General features: G+C 42.0%; 1 protein-coding gene across 4 annotated transcripts in view; it reads left to right on the plus strand.

Annotated features, from left to right (window-relative positions):
* The window catches only part of TEX2 (testis expressed 2), a 103229-nt gene that overhangs the window by 24711 nt on the left and 66015 nt on the right, over positions 1-12503 (plus strand). Inside the window, exon 1 of one of the 4 annotated variants that reach the window (XM_039235937.1) lies at positions 5288-5353. The exons of the other annotated variants lie outside the window; for them this stretch is intronic. The gene's annotated coding sequence lies outside the window, so the exon portion shown is untranslated. Of the gene's footprint in view, positions 1-5287; positions 5354-12503 lie in introns of those variants that run through there. 4 annotated transcript variants of the gene reach the window in all.

The raw sequence follows: 12503 nt of genomic DNA on the forward strand, positions 1-12503 counted from the left end.
TGCTGGGCCCGTGAGCAGAACAACATCAAGATCACAACTTTAGAGCTTTCTCTTCTTTGAAACGTCACATGGAGCCCCAGTACAGCCATCAGGTTTATAGCGCCTCCCGAATTAGATTAGGCAGTTTGGTTCCAAGCTGTGTTCTCGTATTTCTGGTTATGAACCGCTCCCGGTGCTTATTCCCCCTTATCTGCCAAGAAACAGTTTTTTTCTCATTACTTTGTGGATCCACATTAGTTTGTTGTTTCATTTGCCCTTCGTTGCTGCCTTCTGTCTTGCTTTTGGTCCCTTGAGCCAGTAATGAAACAGACCTGCAGGGATGGACAGCCGTGGAGGCCCTGGCTGGGGTCAGCTCTATACCTGGTGTCTGGGTTGGGGGGGACTAGAACCAGCCCAGGAGATGAGGCCACAACTCAAGGAGCAAACAGCGCAGTCAGGTGTATCAGAGATCAAGAGCAAAACTCAGTCCAGTTGTGTCGTGTGCCCGTGTAAGCAGTGGCCGGCCTCTGATTCCTCATTTGAAATGAGGCTCTCTTGATTTCACAATTTAACAGTTTCAGGTCTGAGGTAGTTCACTGATTAACCTTGACAGGGAGATGCCTCCCCACCTTCTAATGTAGACAGAGCAGTTGTGTCTAAGATAGTGCCTTCTAACATAGATGTAGATCTAACATAGATGTAGACTGGATAGACTAGTTATCTATGCCTGGGAATAGCAGGTACTGTATTTCCAACTGACTCCTGGTGACTTCATCATCCTTTCCCCTGTGTGTGTGTGTGTGTGTGTGTGTGTGTGTGTGTGTGTGTGTAAGTTAGTAAGTAAGTATAATGTATTCCTGATATTCTAAGTTGATTTAGGCCGGTGAGCCTCAATTCCATGGTAAATACTGGGGCATGTGTGGTCACGTACATAAGCAGTGATTACTGGGGAAGTTTTTCAAATTACTTGTCTTCTAATCCCCCCTTCTCAGTTATGATAAGCCCTGAGATGGGCACGGGTGGTTGAGTTTTTGCATGAACACATTTCCTAGGATTTTCTGGTACATTTCCCCTCCACCCAATCCTAAGATTCATCTGCCCTTTGATTACTAGGAATAAGAAGGTGCTTAGCGCTGGCTGATCTGCTGTCCCACCACCGGCTGCTAGGTAGAGCTGACCTAGCCTGGTGGTTCCAACCTGACACCTGCAGAGGAACCCCATGGGAGCCAGGGGGCCATTTTCAGCATTTTTAAAGGCTTAATAGAAACTATGCACTTACCCAGGATAAGGACACAAAAGCTACCCAAATCATCAAGTTTCTTTTCTCCTGTTTGAAATCACAAGTCTGTATGGTTTCATGCTAATTCCAAGTTCTGATTGGCTGTGGGTGACATAATAAGAATTTCTGAGACAGGATTGGTCTAACTCTAGACATTGTTATTAGAGCTAGTATCAGGTCTCCCTCCCCAAACTGAATGTTCTCTCACTACCTTTTAGAATGAGGTTGGCCTTGACTATCAAAGCTAAGCAACTGATAGTTTCTTGCTTACTTAGCAATGCTAAGTAAGTGACTTGTAATTACACCTGTGTCATTACACCTGTGTCAGTGATTTGATTTCATAATGTTAGTGTAAACCCTTTATGAATGTGGATTATTGGTTAAAATTTAGATCAGCATTGAAATGGAAAAATAGGAAGCAGAATTAATCAATCACTGATAAACCTCATTTACTAGAATCTGGCAAAAGCATGTGGCCAGAGTGTGGAAGGAACAGAAAAAAAGAGGTTGGTGGAACTATGGATCTCATTCAGCGCCTTCATTTTAAAAGTGATCCTTTTAGCCACCTTTGCGGTAAAAGCAAAAAATACAACTCACAGTAAAGCACCAACTATTGATATTTAGTCTCTGTACCCTCCTAGGATCCTGTTAGCTGTATTTTTTTTCCTTACTGCTCACCATCCCAACTTCTGCTTTTTCATGTTGCGCTACAATATATAGACCTTTCCATATTTCTGTTTTGCCCTTGTGTTTGTAATTCTTAATGGTCACAGTTGCCAGAACTAAACCTGAAGTCAGATAGGACAGTCTCTAGTTCAGGTGGTTAGAGAGGCTGAAGACTAGCTGTTTGATCCTTGATAATATGGCCCGGTGGGCAAGGAAAAGAAGATGTTCTCTTGCTTCCTGCAGATGCTGATCATAAGACTTTACATGTGCTAAATGTTATTTCTTAATTTTCCCAGCAGCCCTTCTGAAGTAGGCACTGTTACTTCCATTTTTCTCCAAAAGAAACAGAGGCTTTTTGTGGTAATTTGTCCAGAGTCACATGCTGGTAAGTGCTGTAGCTGAGATCTGAAGCTGGGTCTGTTTAGTGCTGGGTTTGAATTCTTAACCAGGTTTCTCTGACTTCAGAAAACTCCCCACCTTCCACCTTAATCTTCCCAGCACATCTGTTAATGTGTATTAAGGTCACAGAGGCTTGACATTAAAGTAAGAGCAAATGCTGCCGGCAAGCAGGAGCCTCCAGAACTTCCCATCTGCGTCAGAGTTTTGTTAGCCTTCCTTGGGCAGAGTGGGGTGAACGGCCAGCCACATTCAGTCTTTTCTTTAGTTCCATCCTTTTGCCAGCCTTGAAGTTTCTCAGACTTGACTGGTGACTCAGTGACTGCACAAGGTCACCTGAGGCATTTATAAAGCACTCTGTGGGGAAATCTTGGCTATTGGTTGCTTTTGGCACTGACCTTAGAACCTAATCCCCACCGAGGAGTGTCCACCAAGTTCCTAATTAGAAGTTATCTGTGTGCCCTGCTCTATTCTCTGGCCAAATTAAAAATTTTCCCATGTTCTTGGGGCACCTGGGTGGCTCAGTTGGTTAAGCATCTGACTTCAGCTCAGGTCATGATCTCGCAGGTCGTGAGTTTGAGCCCCATGTCGGGCTCTGTGCTGAGAGGTCAGAGCCTAGAACCTGCATCAGATCCTATGTCTCCCTCTCTCTCTCTGCCCTTCCCCCACTCATACTCTGTCTCTCTCTCAAAAATAAACAGTAAAAAAAAATTTTTTTCCCATTCATCCCATTTGCCATGGCGATGTTTGGAAGTCACCGAAGCAGTTCTGCTGCTGCATGGAGGGGTCCCAGGAGGAAGCTTGTCCTCTGACTGCTGCCTGGCTCCTGTGTGTCTGAGGGCAGACAGGTCCAATTCCTCTGTGTTTTTCCAGGGTCTTACTTCTATTGAATGAGAAATTTTACACATGAGTTAAAACAGACTCATGTCCTTAGGCTGGATTGGAAACTGGAGTTCAGATTCTAGAGGTCTGGTTGAGGCAGATGTGTGAGAAGTGTGTGGGTTTACACCCTGGCTTTTGGCTTCCCATTCTCTAGAATTGTCTTTTTCTGAGTGTGGACAGAGGCTTTAGTCCTGGCATTATCTGAATTCAGAATGTATTTTTCTTTGGAGTTATGTTCTGTGTGTCTGGAAAGGTACATTGTGTCACAGATAAGCTACTCTGTGGATTGCATACGTGTTGTGAGCATAGGAACCTAATTCCCATATATTTTCCTTCAGGATAAATGGATTTTGAATTTCACACAATTGACTTACTGATGAACTTTTGAAACTCAACCTACTCTTGGTTGAGAATTCACTTTCTATGATTACTTGTGTGGCATAAATGTTGTAGGAGGTCAGCTGGGAGGCTGGAGTTGTCTAGGAGGAAGGCCTGAGGTTCATTTCAAGTATCACTAGCTTCATGGAGGATGGTAGCACTTGACAAGGCAAGGCATTTCCAATACAGAGAGCTGCATGAATGGAGGTGTGAAGGAGGATGTGGTTCATCAGACCCAACCAGAATGTTGGGAACATGGTGGAGAGTAACTGAAAATAAGGTTGTGTAAATAGAGGGACCCTGAAAGCCAAAGAGACACAAGAACAAGATAGGTTTTTGAAATGTTGAGGTGTGAGGCCATGAAAGAAGAACTTTATCAAGAGGGCATGGGGAACAAAAGAGATTTGGAGGATAAAGAAGAGAATATCAAAGATGACCTTTGGGGTTGGAGCCTTGGTGGTTGGCCCTTGGATGAGAGGGAGTTAGTGTGGGGTGGGGTGAGTGGGCAGAAATGAGGGAACACATGGGTCCATTCAGTCTAGAATTAGGACTCTGGACCTAGACAGGATCTGTGTGTGGGTGTAGATTAGAGCGAAACAGATAGAAGAATTTCTAGCCAAGGGATGGGAATAGTGGTTTGTGTATATAGTTGGGTATAGGAGACAAGATGGCAACTCCTACCACCTTCCCAGTGAATTAGGGGCAAGGCCATCTGCTTAGAGGGAGAAAGGAGGGAGACAAAATTGGAGGCCTGGATGAGAGACAAGTCCTGGATGCACACCAGTGGAGGATCTGACTAAGAAATCAGTGAGCTCATTCAGGAATTTCCGGGAAACAGCAATGCCCTGGTCCAGGTTTGAATGCTATAGTCACCTCCTGACTGGGATCTGGAACAATCCCCACCCAGCCTCCCCCTCCCCCACCCCCCGGATTCTCCCTAGTTGGGATGTAGGTCCCTGGCAGTGGGAGTGACTCGCAGACCTGGGGTAGGGATAGCTCACAGGCAGTAGCTAGCAGTGTTAATGATTTAGAGAGGGTGGTACAGATGGTGGTTTGGTCTGAAAATACAGATGGTGGTTTCATCTTAAAAACTAGGCCAGCCCTTCTCTTTCTCTTACCTTGCTCTCTATCCATTAAAAAAAAAAAAAAGCTAGGCAGTGTAGGACGGGGATCATTTTTTGTGAGAGGGTATGGAGTTGTGTCCCTGTAAGGATAGGTGGGAACCTGGAGGAGGTATAATTTGAATCCAGAAGAGAATGAAGCTTTCTGTTGTCACAGCACACACAAGTGCTGACTATCTGCATCTCATTTTTAGTAGACTCAGCAAACTCTCCACCGATGACCAGAAGTGAGGGGTGTTTCCACAGCTGGGCTAAGCAAGACAAGGGCTAGAAGTATTTGTTAATGTGAGATGAACTATTTCAATATTACTAGAAAAATATTTTGACTTAATTGCCTTAGACACATTAATCAGTTCAAGTGTACTCTGGTTTCCTTTGCTAGACTTGAGCAATTGCCAAGAATTTCTCTGGGGCGAAATGAGAAAATAAGACTCTAAGTAGGTTCTGTTTCATGAATATTGAATCATAGAACCATAGACGTATAGAATTTAGAGCTTTCTGGGAAATTCCTTGAGGACAAGGAAGGCCCCCTCAGTTTACAGTGAAAGAACCCAAGGCTCAGGGAAGTGAAGTGGGTGAGCTCCATCACTGTCATTTGAGCGTCATGGTCTCCGTGGGAGCTCCTGGCCCTGCTACCTCATGGCTTCACTCGGTATGAATTTTCAGTGGCTGATTGTTCTACCAACTGAACAATTATCAGAATCTCACACTTGGGTGGAACTTTTAGGCTTGGTCTATCGGCTGCCCTCAGCTCAAGACCTTCCCTGTCACGTCCACAATGGTGGTTGAGTAGGATGGGGGATGTTATCTGATGGGGCCTATGGGCAAGTAGGCCTCTCCAGAAGGAACCTCAGTGTGGCCATTTGGTCACCCAGGACTGTGCCTCTGCCACGAATGCAGTACGTTGTGACTTCGAAGGTCTTGATTGTGGTCTTGGGTTTCTTGCCTCCTTCCCTTTTCTCATCTACTGTCCTTCACTTGGAATGTACTCTCAACCCCTGTGTCTCAGTGGTTAGCCTGTCAGGTCTACAAGGGCCAGCTCACACATGCCTCTGTGAAACCTTTATTCAAGTCACCTTCTCTTACCTCCACCCATTACTTTACTTCTCTCTCAGAGAGTTTTTTTTCAGTTTGTGAAGAATTTATCTGAAATACTTTCCTCACATTGAAAAGCTAAGCAATCCATAGATATTAATGGATTCAGATATATAAACTAGGTTTTCTAGTCTACTAATATGATTTGGAGGGGAGAAATCCAAATTCTTTACCGTTTATTATGACTAAAAAATACAAAGAAATTATTGTTCATATCCATCAGTTTTTCTGAAGAGTTTGATCCTCATATGAGGAACAGAGAATAGTATGTGTGTTGCATATGCTATTGTCATCATTTTCTGCAATGATTTCAGAGACTGATGCTCTTATGCTGATGGAATGGGGAAGGCTTCCTTGGGAAGTATAAAACCTAGGGGTGCCTGGGTGGCTCAGTCGGCTAAGTGCCCAACTTCAGCTCAGGTCATGATCTCACCTTTTGTGGGTTCGAGCCCTGCCTTGGGCTCTGTGCTGACAGCTAGCTCAGAGCCTGGAGCCTGCTTCGGATTCTGTATCTCCTTCTCTCTCTGACCCTCCCCTGCTCACGCTTTCTCTCTCTCGCTCTCAGAAATAAATTAAAAAAAAAAAAAACCATAAAAAAAAAGGAAGTATAAAACCTAGAAATTGTAAAGTAAGAGACTGAGAGATCAGCACCTCAAAATCAAAAGCTTTATATATTTGAAAATTAAATTAAAAGGCAGATCAGAGATGGGGGAAAATATTTGCAACCCACTGGGTTACCACATGGAAAGTGGTAACTGTCCATGACTCATAAAGTGAATAGGAAAAACCCTTGAGCAAGAAGTATGAGTGACCTGGTTAACAGAAGAAGGGAAACAGAGGGGGGAAAACGTGAAACGATTATCAAAGTACTGAGATTCCTTTTTACCATCATTCAGATGGACAAAAATTAAAAATAGTGTTCAGTCCTGACAAAAGTTCAAGGTGGATGCCTCATACACTGTTAATAGGAGTAAATTAAATTAGCAAATTGGGCAAATTGGCAAGACAGTTCCAAATTTGTAGATAGGCACCTCCTTTGACCCATCAATTCCACCTCTAGAAATGTACCCTAAAGATAGAGTTGCACTTGTATACAAGACTTATAGAAAAGGCTTTTCAAGATAGCAGTGTTTCTAATAGTGAAAACTCAAAAAAAATCCTCTAATTTCTATCAAAGGAATGAGTAAGTAGATGATGGTATATCTGTACTATGTAGAAAGAAGCATGTGCATGTGTGCATACCTGCTAATTTATATATATAGGCATGGGAAGAAGTCCAAGAAATAGTAAGTGAAAAACAAACTGCAGAGCAATATGTATAGTATGATCTCATTTAGGACTGAAAACAGTAACAGCTTTATGTGTTTGTGTGTGTTGATAAATGCAAACAAAAGAAGTAGAAGGAAGGACATATTCTAAACAGTTGATTTGAGGGGAGCAGGAGAAAATTTCACTTTTCTTCTACATACATCTGTTTTAGAAGGTTTTTACAATGAGCTTAAAAACTCTTTTCAAAACAATGGAAGTGAAAATGTACATATGCTTTTTAACCCTGTGATACTGCTTCTAAATCTACTTACTGAGAAGATAATCAGAGAGGCAGTCAAAGGCTATGTATCTATGTATAGAATCATAGTGTATTGTAGCATTGTTTGTAATAGCAAAAAATTCCAAGTAGTATCCTGTGTTGAAATGGTTCCATTCTGGAATATTCATTTTATGTAGCTATTTAAAATCATGTGTAAGGCACCTGGGTGGCTCATTTGGTTAAGCGTCCGACTTTGGCTCAGGTCATGATCTCGTGGTTAGTGGGTTCGAGCCCCACGTCCGGCTCTGTGCTGACAACCAGCTCAGAGCCTGGAGCCTGTTGCGGATTCTGTGTCTCCCTCTCTCTCTGACCCTCCCCTGCTCGCGCTGTCTGTCTCTCTCTCTCTCTCAGAAATAAATAAAACATTAAAAAAATTTTTTTAAATAATAAAATAAAATCATGTGTAAAAGAATCTCTATTGACATGAGGAAATACTTACAAGCACAGATAACATTTAAGGAATGCTTGTTCTGTGCCAGGGACCATACTCAGTGCCTCATTGTTTTATTTAATCTGAATGCTCTTCTATCATTACCATTTGACAGATGGAGAAACAGAGGCTTAAGGTAAATAATTTGCCTGAGGGTCACACTACTCACAAGTTATTGGAACTGAAGCCAAAGGCCTCACAGATACCCATGTGCTGGATTACTTCACTCTGTAGTCTTGGGCATAAAAAGAGAGGGCATGTATACATATGGCATGACTCACAAAAATGAATCTTTCTGTACCTTAGTTTTCCCATTGGGTAAAGTGGGGGAGGGATGGACTAGTACAATTTTATATTCCAGAGATCATGATTTTATTTTAAAGATTGATATGCATTCACATATAGTTTTCTCTACATTATGGAAGTATTTGGTCTAAAAGTAGAAAGTAAAAATTACTGATAAGTCCATTATATAGACTGGCATTAATGCTGCCTGCATTTCTTTTCTGTGTTTCTCTTTCTTTCTTTCTTTCTTTCTTTCTTTCTTTCTTTCTTTCTTTCTTTCTTTCTTTCTTTCTTTCTTTCTTTCTTTCTTTGAGAGAGAGAGTATGGGAGAGGGAGAGAGAGAATCTTAAGCAGGCATCATGCCCAGTGTGGAGCTGGACACAGGGCTCCATCTCCGGACTGTGAGATCATGACCTGAGCCCAAATCAAGAATCGATGCTTAAACAACTGAGCTACCCAGGTGCCCTCCACCCACCTCTGTTTTTGCCTAGTGCATGTATGGAATGAACATTATTGAGGCACTTAATAGGTACCGCAAAATTGGTGTCAGAAAAGTTTTTACTATGTTCTCACCATTAGTGCAATAATGATGGGTTTGTCTTAGTGTGCCCTTGACAGCATCACAGATTATATTTCAGTGATGGTATTTGATGACTAAAATTGTTCCACTGATTTGTTTCCTAGCTATCTGTTGTTTTCAGTGAGCTGAACCTTTTTGGTTGTTTGTTCATTGGCCATTTGAACTTTTAGATGAATTGCTTGTTTATGTATTTTTTGATGCTATATTGGGAATTATCTGTTGATGATGCCTTCATAAACCTGACCATTTAAGACCTTAAGAAAGACTATCAGAGAGTCCTTATGAGGGGAAGTTCCACTCTCAGGTAGATGCATTTTTCTTACAGGGATGAATTGGTAGTCTGTGGTTCATATTTGATTTCTTTCTTTTTTTTTTTAAGTTTATTTATTTTGAGAGACTGTATACTCATGAGCGCACAAGCATATGCATGAGTGGAGGAGGGGCAGAGAGAGCAGGGAAGAGAGAGAGAATCCCAAGCAGGCTTTGCACTGTAAGCTTGACTTGGGGCTTGAACTCACAAACCTCAAGATCATGACCTGAGCCGAAGTCGGATACTCAGTGGACTGAGCCACCTAGGAGGCACCCCTAAAACCAGACTTCTTAACCACTTGGAATTGATTTGGCTTGAAAATTTAAGGAATAATTGGTGAAAAGTACATGGCACCTCTTTGCACTTCCTTTGCAGCTTACTGTGAGCCCATAATTATTTCAAAATAAAATTTTAAATCGCTCAAGGAATGGTAAAATATAGGCTCCCTGCTGTAACTAGCCTTGATCATTTTGACTGATACAACAGTGGGAGGCAGGAGGGAGCAACAGATCCAAAGCTGAATGATGGTGAGGAACACTGCTTTAGTTGTTACTTTTTAAAGTTTATTTATTTTGAGAGAGAGAGAGGGAGAGGGGTGAAGGAACAGAGAGAGAGAGAGAGTCCTAAGCAGGTTCTGCACTGTCAGCACAGAGCCTGATGTGGGATCAAACTCATGAACTGTGAGCTCATGCCCTGAGCCAAAACCAAGAGTTGGACACTTAACCGACTGAGCCACAAGGTGCCCCTTTTTGATGTTTTTTGTTTTTAATTTGGAAGTCATTTCAATATTTAAAACGGTTGCAAAACTAAAAACTGAATAAGGAGCACTATACCACTTTCCCAGATTTGCGTGTTGTTAACATTGGACCCGTGAACGTCAGCTTTTGAAATGTGATTTTTGGTGACCACAGCCACTAGCGACTCTTCTTACCCTCCTTCCAGATTTCCAACACCAGCCTCCTAGCTTCCAGGCTTTCACTCACCTGAGCAAAAACATCTCCACCCAGTTTTCGCACTTCTCAAGAATCTACAGGCGCTGTTTCCTAAGATTTAAATACAAACCCAGGGGCGCCTGGGTGGCTCAGTTGCTGTTTCCTAACATTTAAATACAAACCCAGGGGCGCCTGGGTGGCTCAGTTGGTTGAGCAACTGACTCTTGGTTTCAGCCCAGGTTGTGATCTCACGGGTCGTGGGATTGAGCCCCATGTTAGTCTTCATACTGAATATGGAGCCTGCTTGGGATTCTCTTTCTTTTTCTCTTTCTGCCCTTTCCCCGCTCATGAACGCTCTCTCTCTCAAATAACTAAGTATAAATCCAAATGCTTAGCGTTTCAAGGTTTCGAGTAATTGATTCCCTGCCCTTAATTCAAATATTAGCCTCCCACCCCCAGCGCAGCCCCTCAGCCGTAGCTAACCCAGCTGTTCAGTGACCCTCTTGTTTCCAATCTCTGTGCCTTTCCATGCTCGGATGCTTCATAACTGCAATATTCTTTTCATATGTAGGCCACAGCCATGACTTTTCTGCTTTAAAAAAAAAAATTCTTCCCAGGCTTCTTGACTTAATTAGCACCATCTGATTTGGGCATACCTGTTCTAAGTTTTTATTTTACTCTAGGGCCTTTTTGCTTTCACATAGATGTCATACACAATGTCCATCTGTTGTCTCCTTGAGTTCCTCACAGTGGGTGGCACCAGCGTTATCCTTTATAAGCCTCCATAGGCCTTGTGTGATTGTGCTGGAGGTGTGACCTGGTTTTGAATGAGTTACTGTGAACTGAACTTGGATTTCATTATTAGATCTATCTAGCAGTCTGTAAAGCAAAATTCTCATTGTGTTGATGCATTTGAACACCTTTTTCCTCCATGGATACGGCACTCTTCCCAGCTAGGCCTCCTTTGTGGCCAGTAAAAGGTCCATGCCTCGGCCCAAGAGGGTGGACCTGTTGTTTATTAGCAGCTATAAAGCCTATGTTGTGTTGTTTGTGGTGCTGGACCCTGCTGGGCTGGAAGAGACTTTTGAGTGTGAGTCTCAGAACCTAATAACGAATGGGAAAGGCATTTTGAGTTTCTGACAATCAGTCAAAGTCTTGAGAGAGTTGCCTGTGCTGGAAGTGGAATACTTTCTTTTCTCTTTCTTTTCTTTTCTTAAATGAAACTAAGGCAGGGCTAGTTCATTATCTATAATGTCAATATTGATTTTTGTTTGTGAGGTGGAGTATTAACAGATTAGAATGGCTGCTGGCAATTCTCAGCTGCTTCATTGAATTTAAATGAATTACAGGATAGCTGTCAAGATGTACTTGAGATTTTTAGGCTAAATCAGACCTTCCTACTATGGTTGCTTTGACTAGATTCAGCGGTTTCCTCTGCAGCATCCAGGCGGAATAATGGAGTCTTAAGGCCTCTTTCATATTTTTTATGAAACCAAATCCTATTTTAAAATGCACAGATAAGAGGTATTAAGCCATCCTCTGCAACACAATGCAGCTTGCCTCTTTTCCCTTGCCAAGAGAAGTTTTTGAATTAAAACTACTGACTGACTCAACCCATGCTAGCAGATGGTACTCCTACATCATATGTCCAAGAGCAAGCTTGTTCAGAGGCAGCAAATATCTAACAGCCTGAATTTTACAAAGACAAAGCATTTTAATAACGATCTTGAAGGATTAGTGATGCTCCTGAGAATTGAGGCATGTTCCAAATAGGCTTTCTTCCTTAGATCTGCTGTATTACTGTACACTCTTTATCTGGAGACCAGTTCCATTCTCCGTCAAAATCACTCTCTTCCCTCTTTGCTTCCCTCTCTTTTTCCTTCCTCCAGCATTCCGTCTAATCTAGTATATGAATTAGAAAGTAATAATAATGTTGAGCATAATGGCCATATCACTATTTGCTTTAATGTGGGAGGACCAGGTGGATGAGTTTCTGATAAGTGAGCAGCCTGGAAGGAACTATTTTCTCTTTTTATGACTGTAAAATCCCAGGACTGAATTGTTTCAAATACAGGTGGAGGTAGAAAGGGCAGTTTTTATTAGAAAATTAGTACCCCACCAAAAAAAAAATCATCAGAATTCAGGGAGGTTATTATATCTGAGTTAATAAATGCCAAAACTGAGTCTTGAAATGGTTCATTTTTCATTATGTAGTCTGATTATTGTTGATTGGTTTTTCATTGCTGAATTAATGATGATAACCTTTTTGAGTGACTAGAAATAAAATAAATTTCATAGATAGTTCATAGTCTAACTCTGACTGTACTAAGTTTGAGTGCCTCATGGACTTCATGATAGGGCAGTTGGCTACTGGCTTCCTGTTTAAGGTCTTTGTTTTTCATAAGTTCAGGTTAGATGAGAGCCATTGATTTATTCCTTGTCTTTAGACTGGATAGATTCCTGCATAAATGCTAGGGAGAGAAGCCCTTCTTTGACGCTTTCTCAATCTTAATGAGAGCAATGACCATCTTTACAAGGCATAGTAACTTTAATGGAGAATTGAAATCAAGACCTTAGGAAAG

The sequence above is a fragment of the Hyaena hyaena genome, unplaced genomic scaffold, assembly GCF_003009895.1.
Source record: "Hyaena hyaena isolate Hyena2069 unplaced genomic scaffold, ASM300989v1 scaffold_104, whole genome shotgun sequence".
NCBI lineage: Eukaryota > Metazoa > Chordata > Mammalia > Carnivora > Hyaenidae > Hyaena > Hyaena hyaena.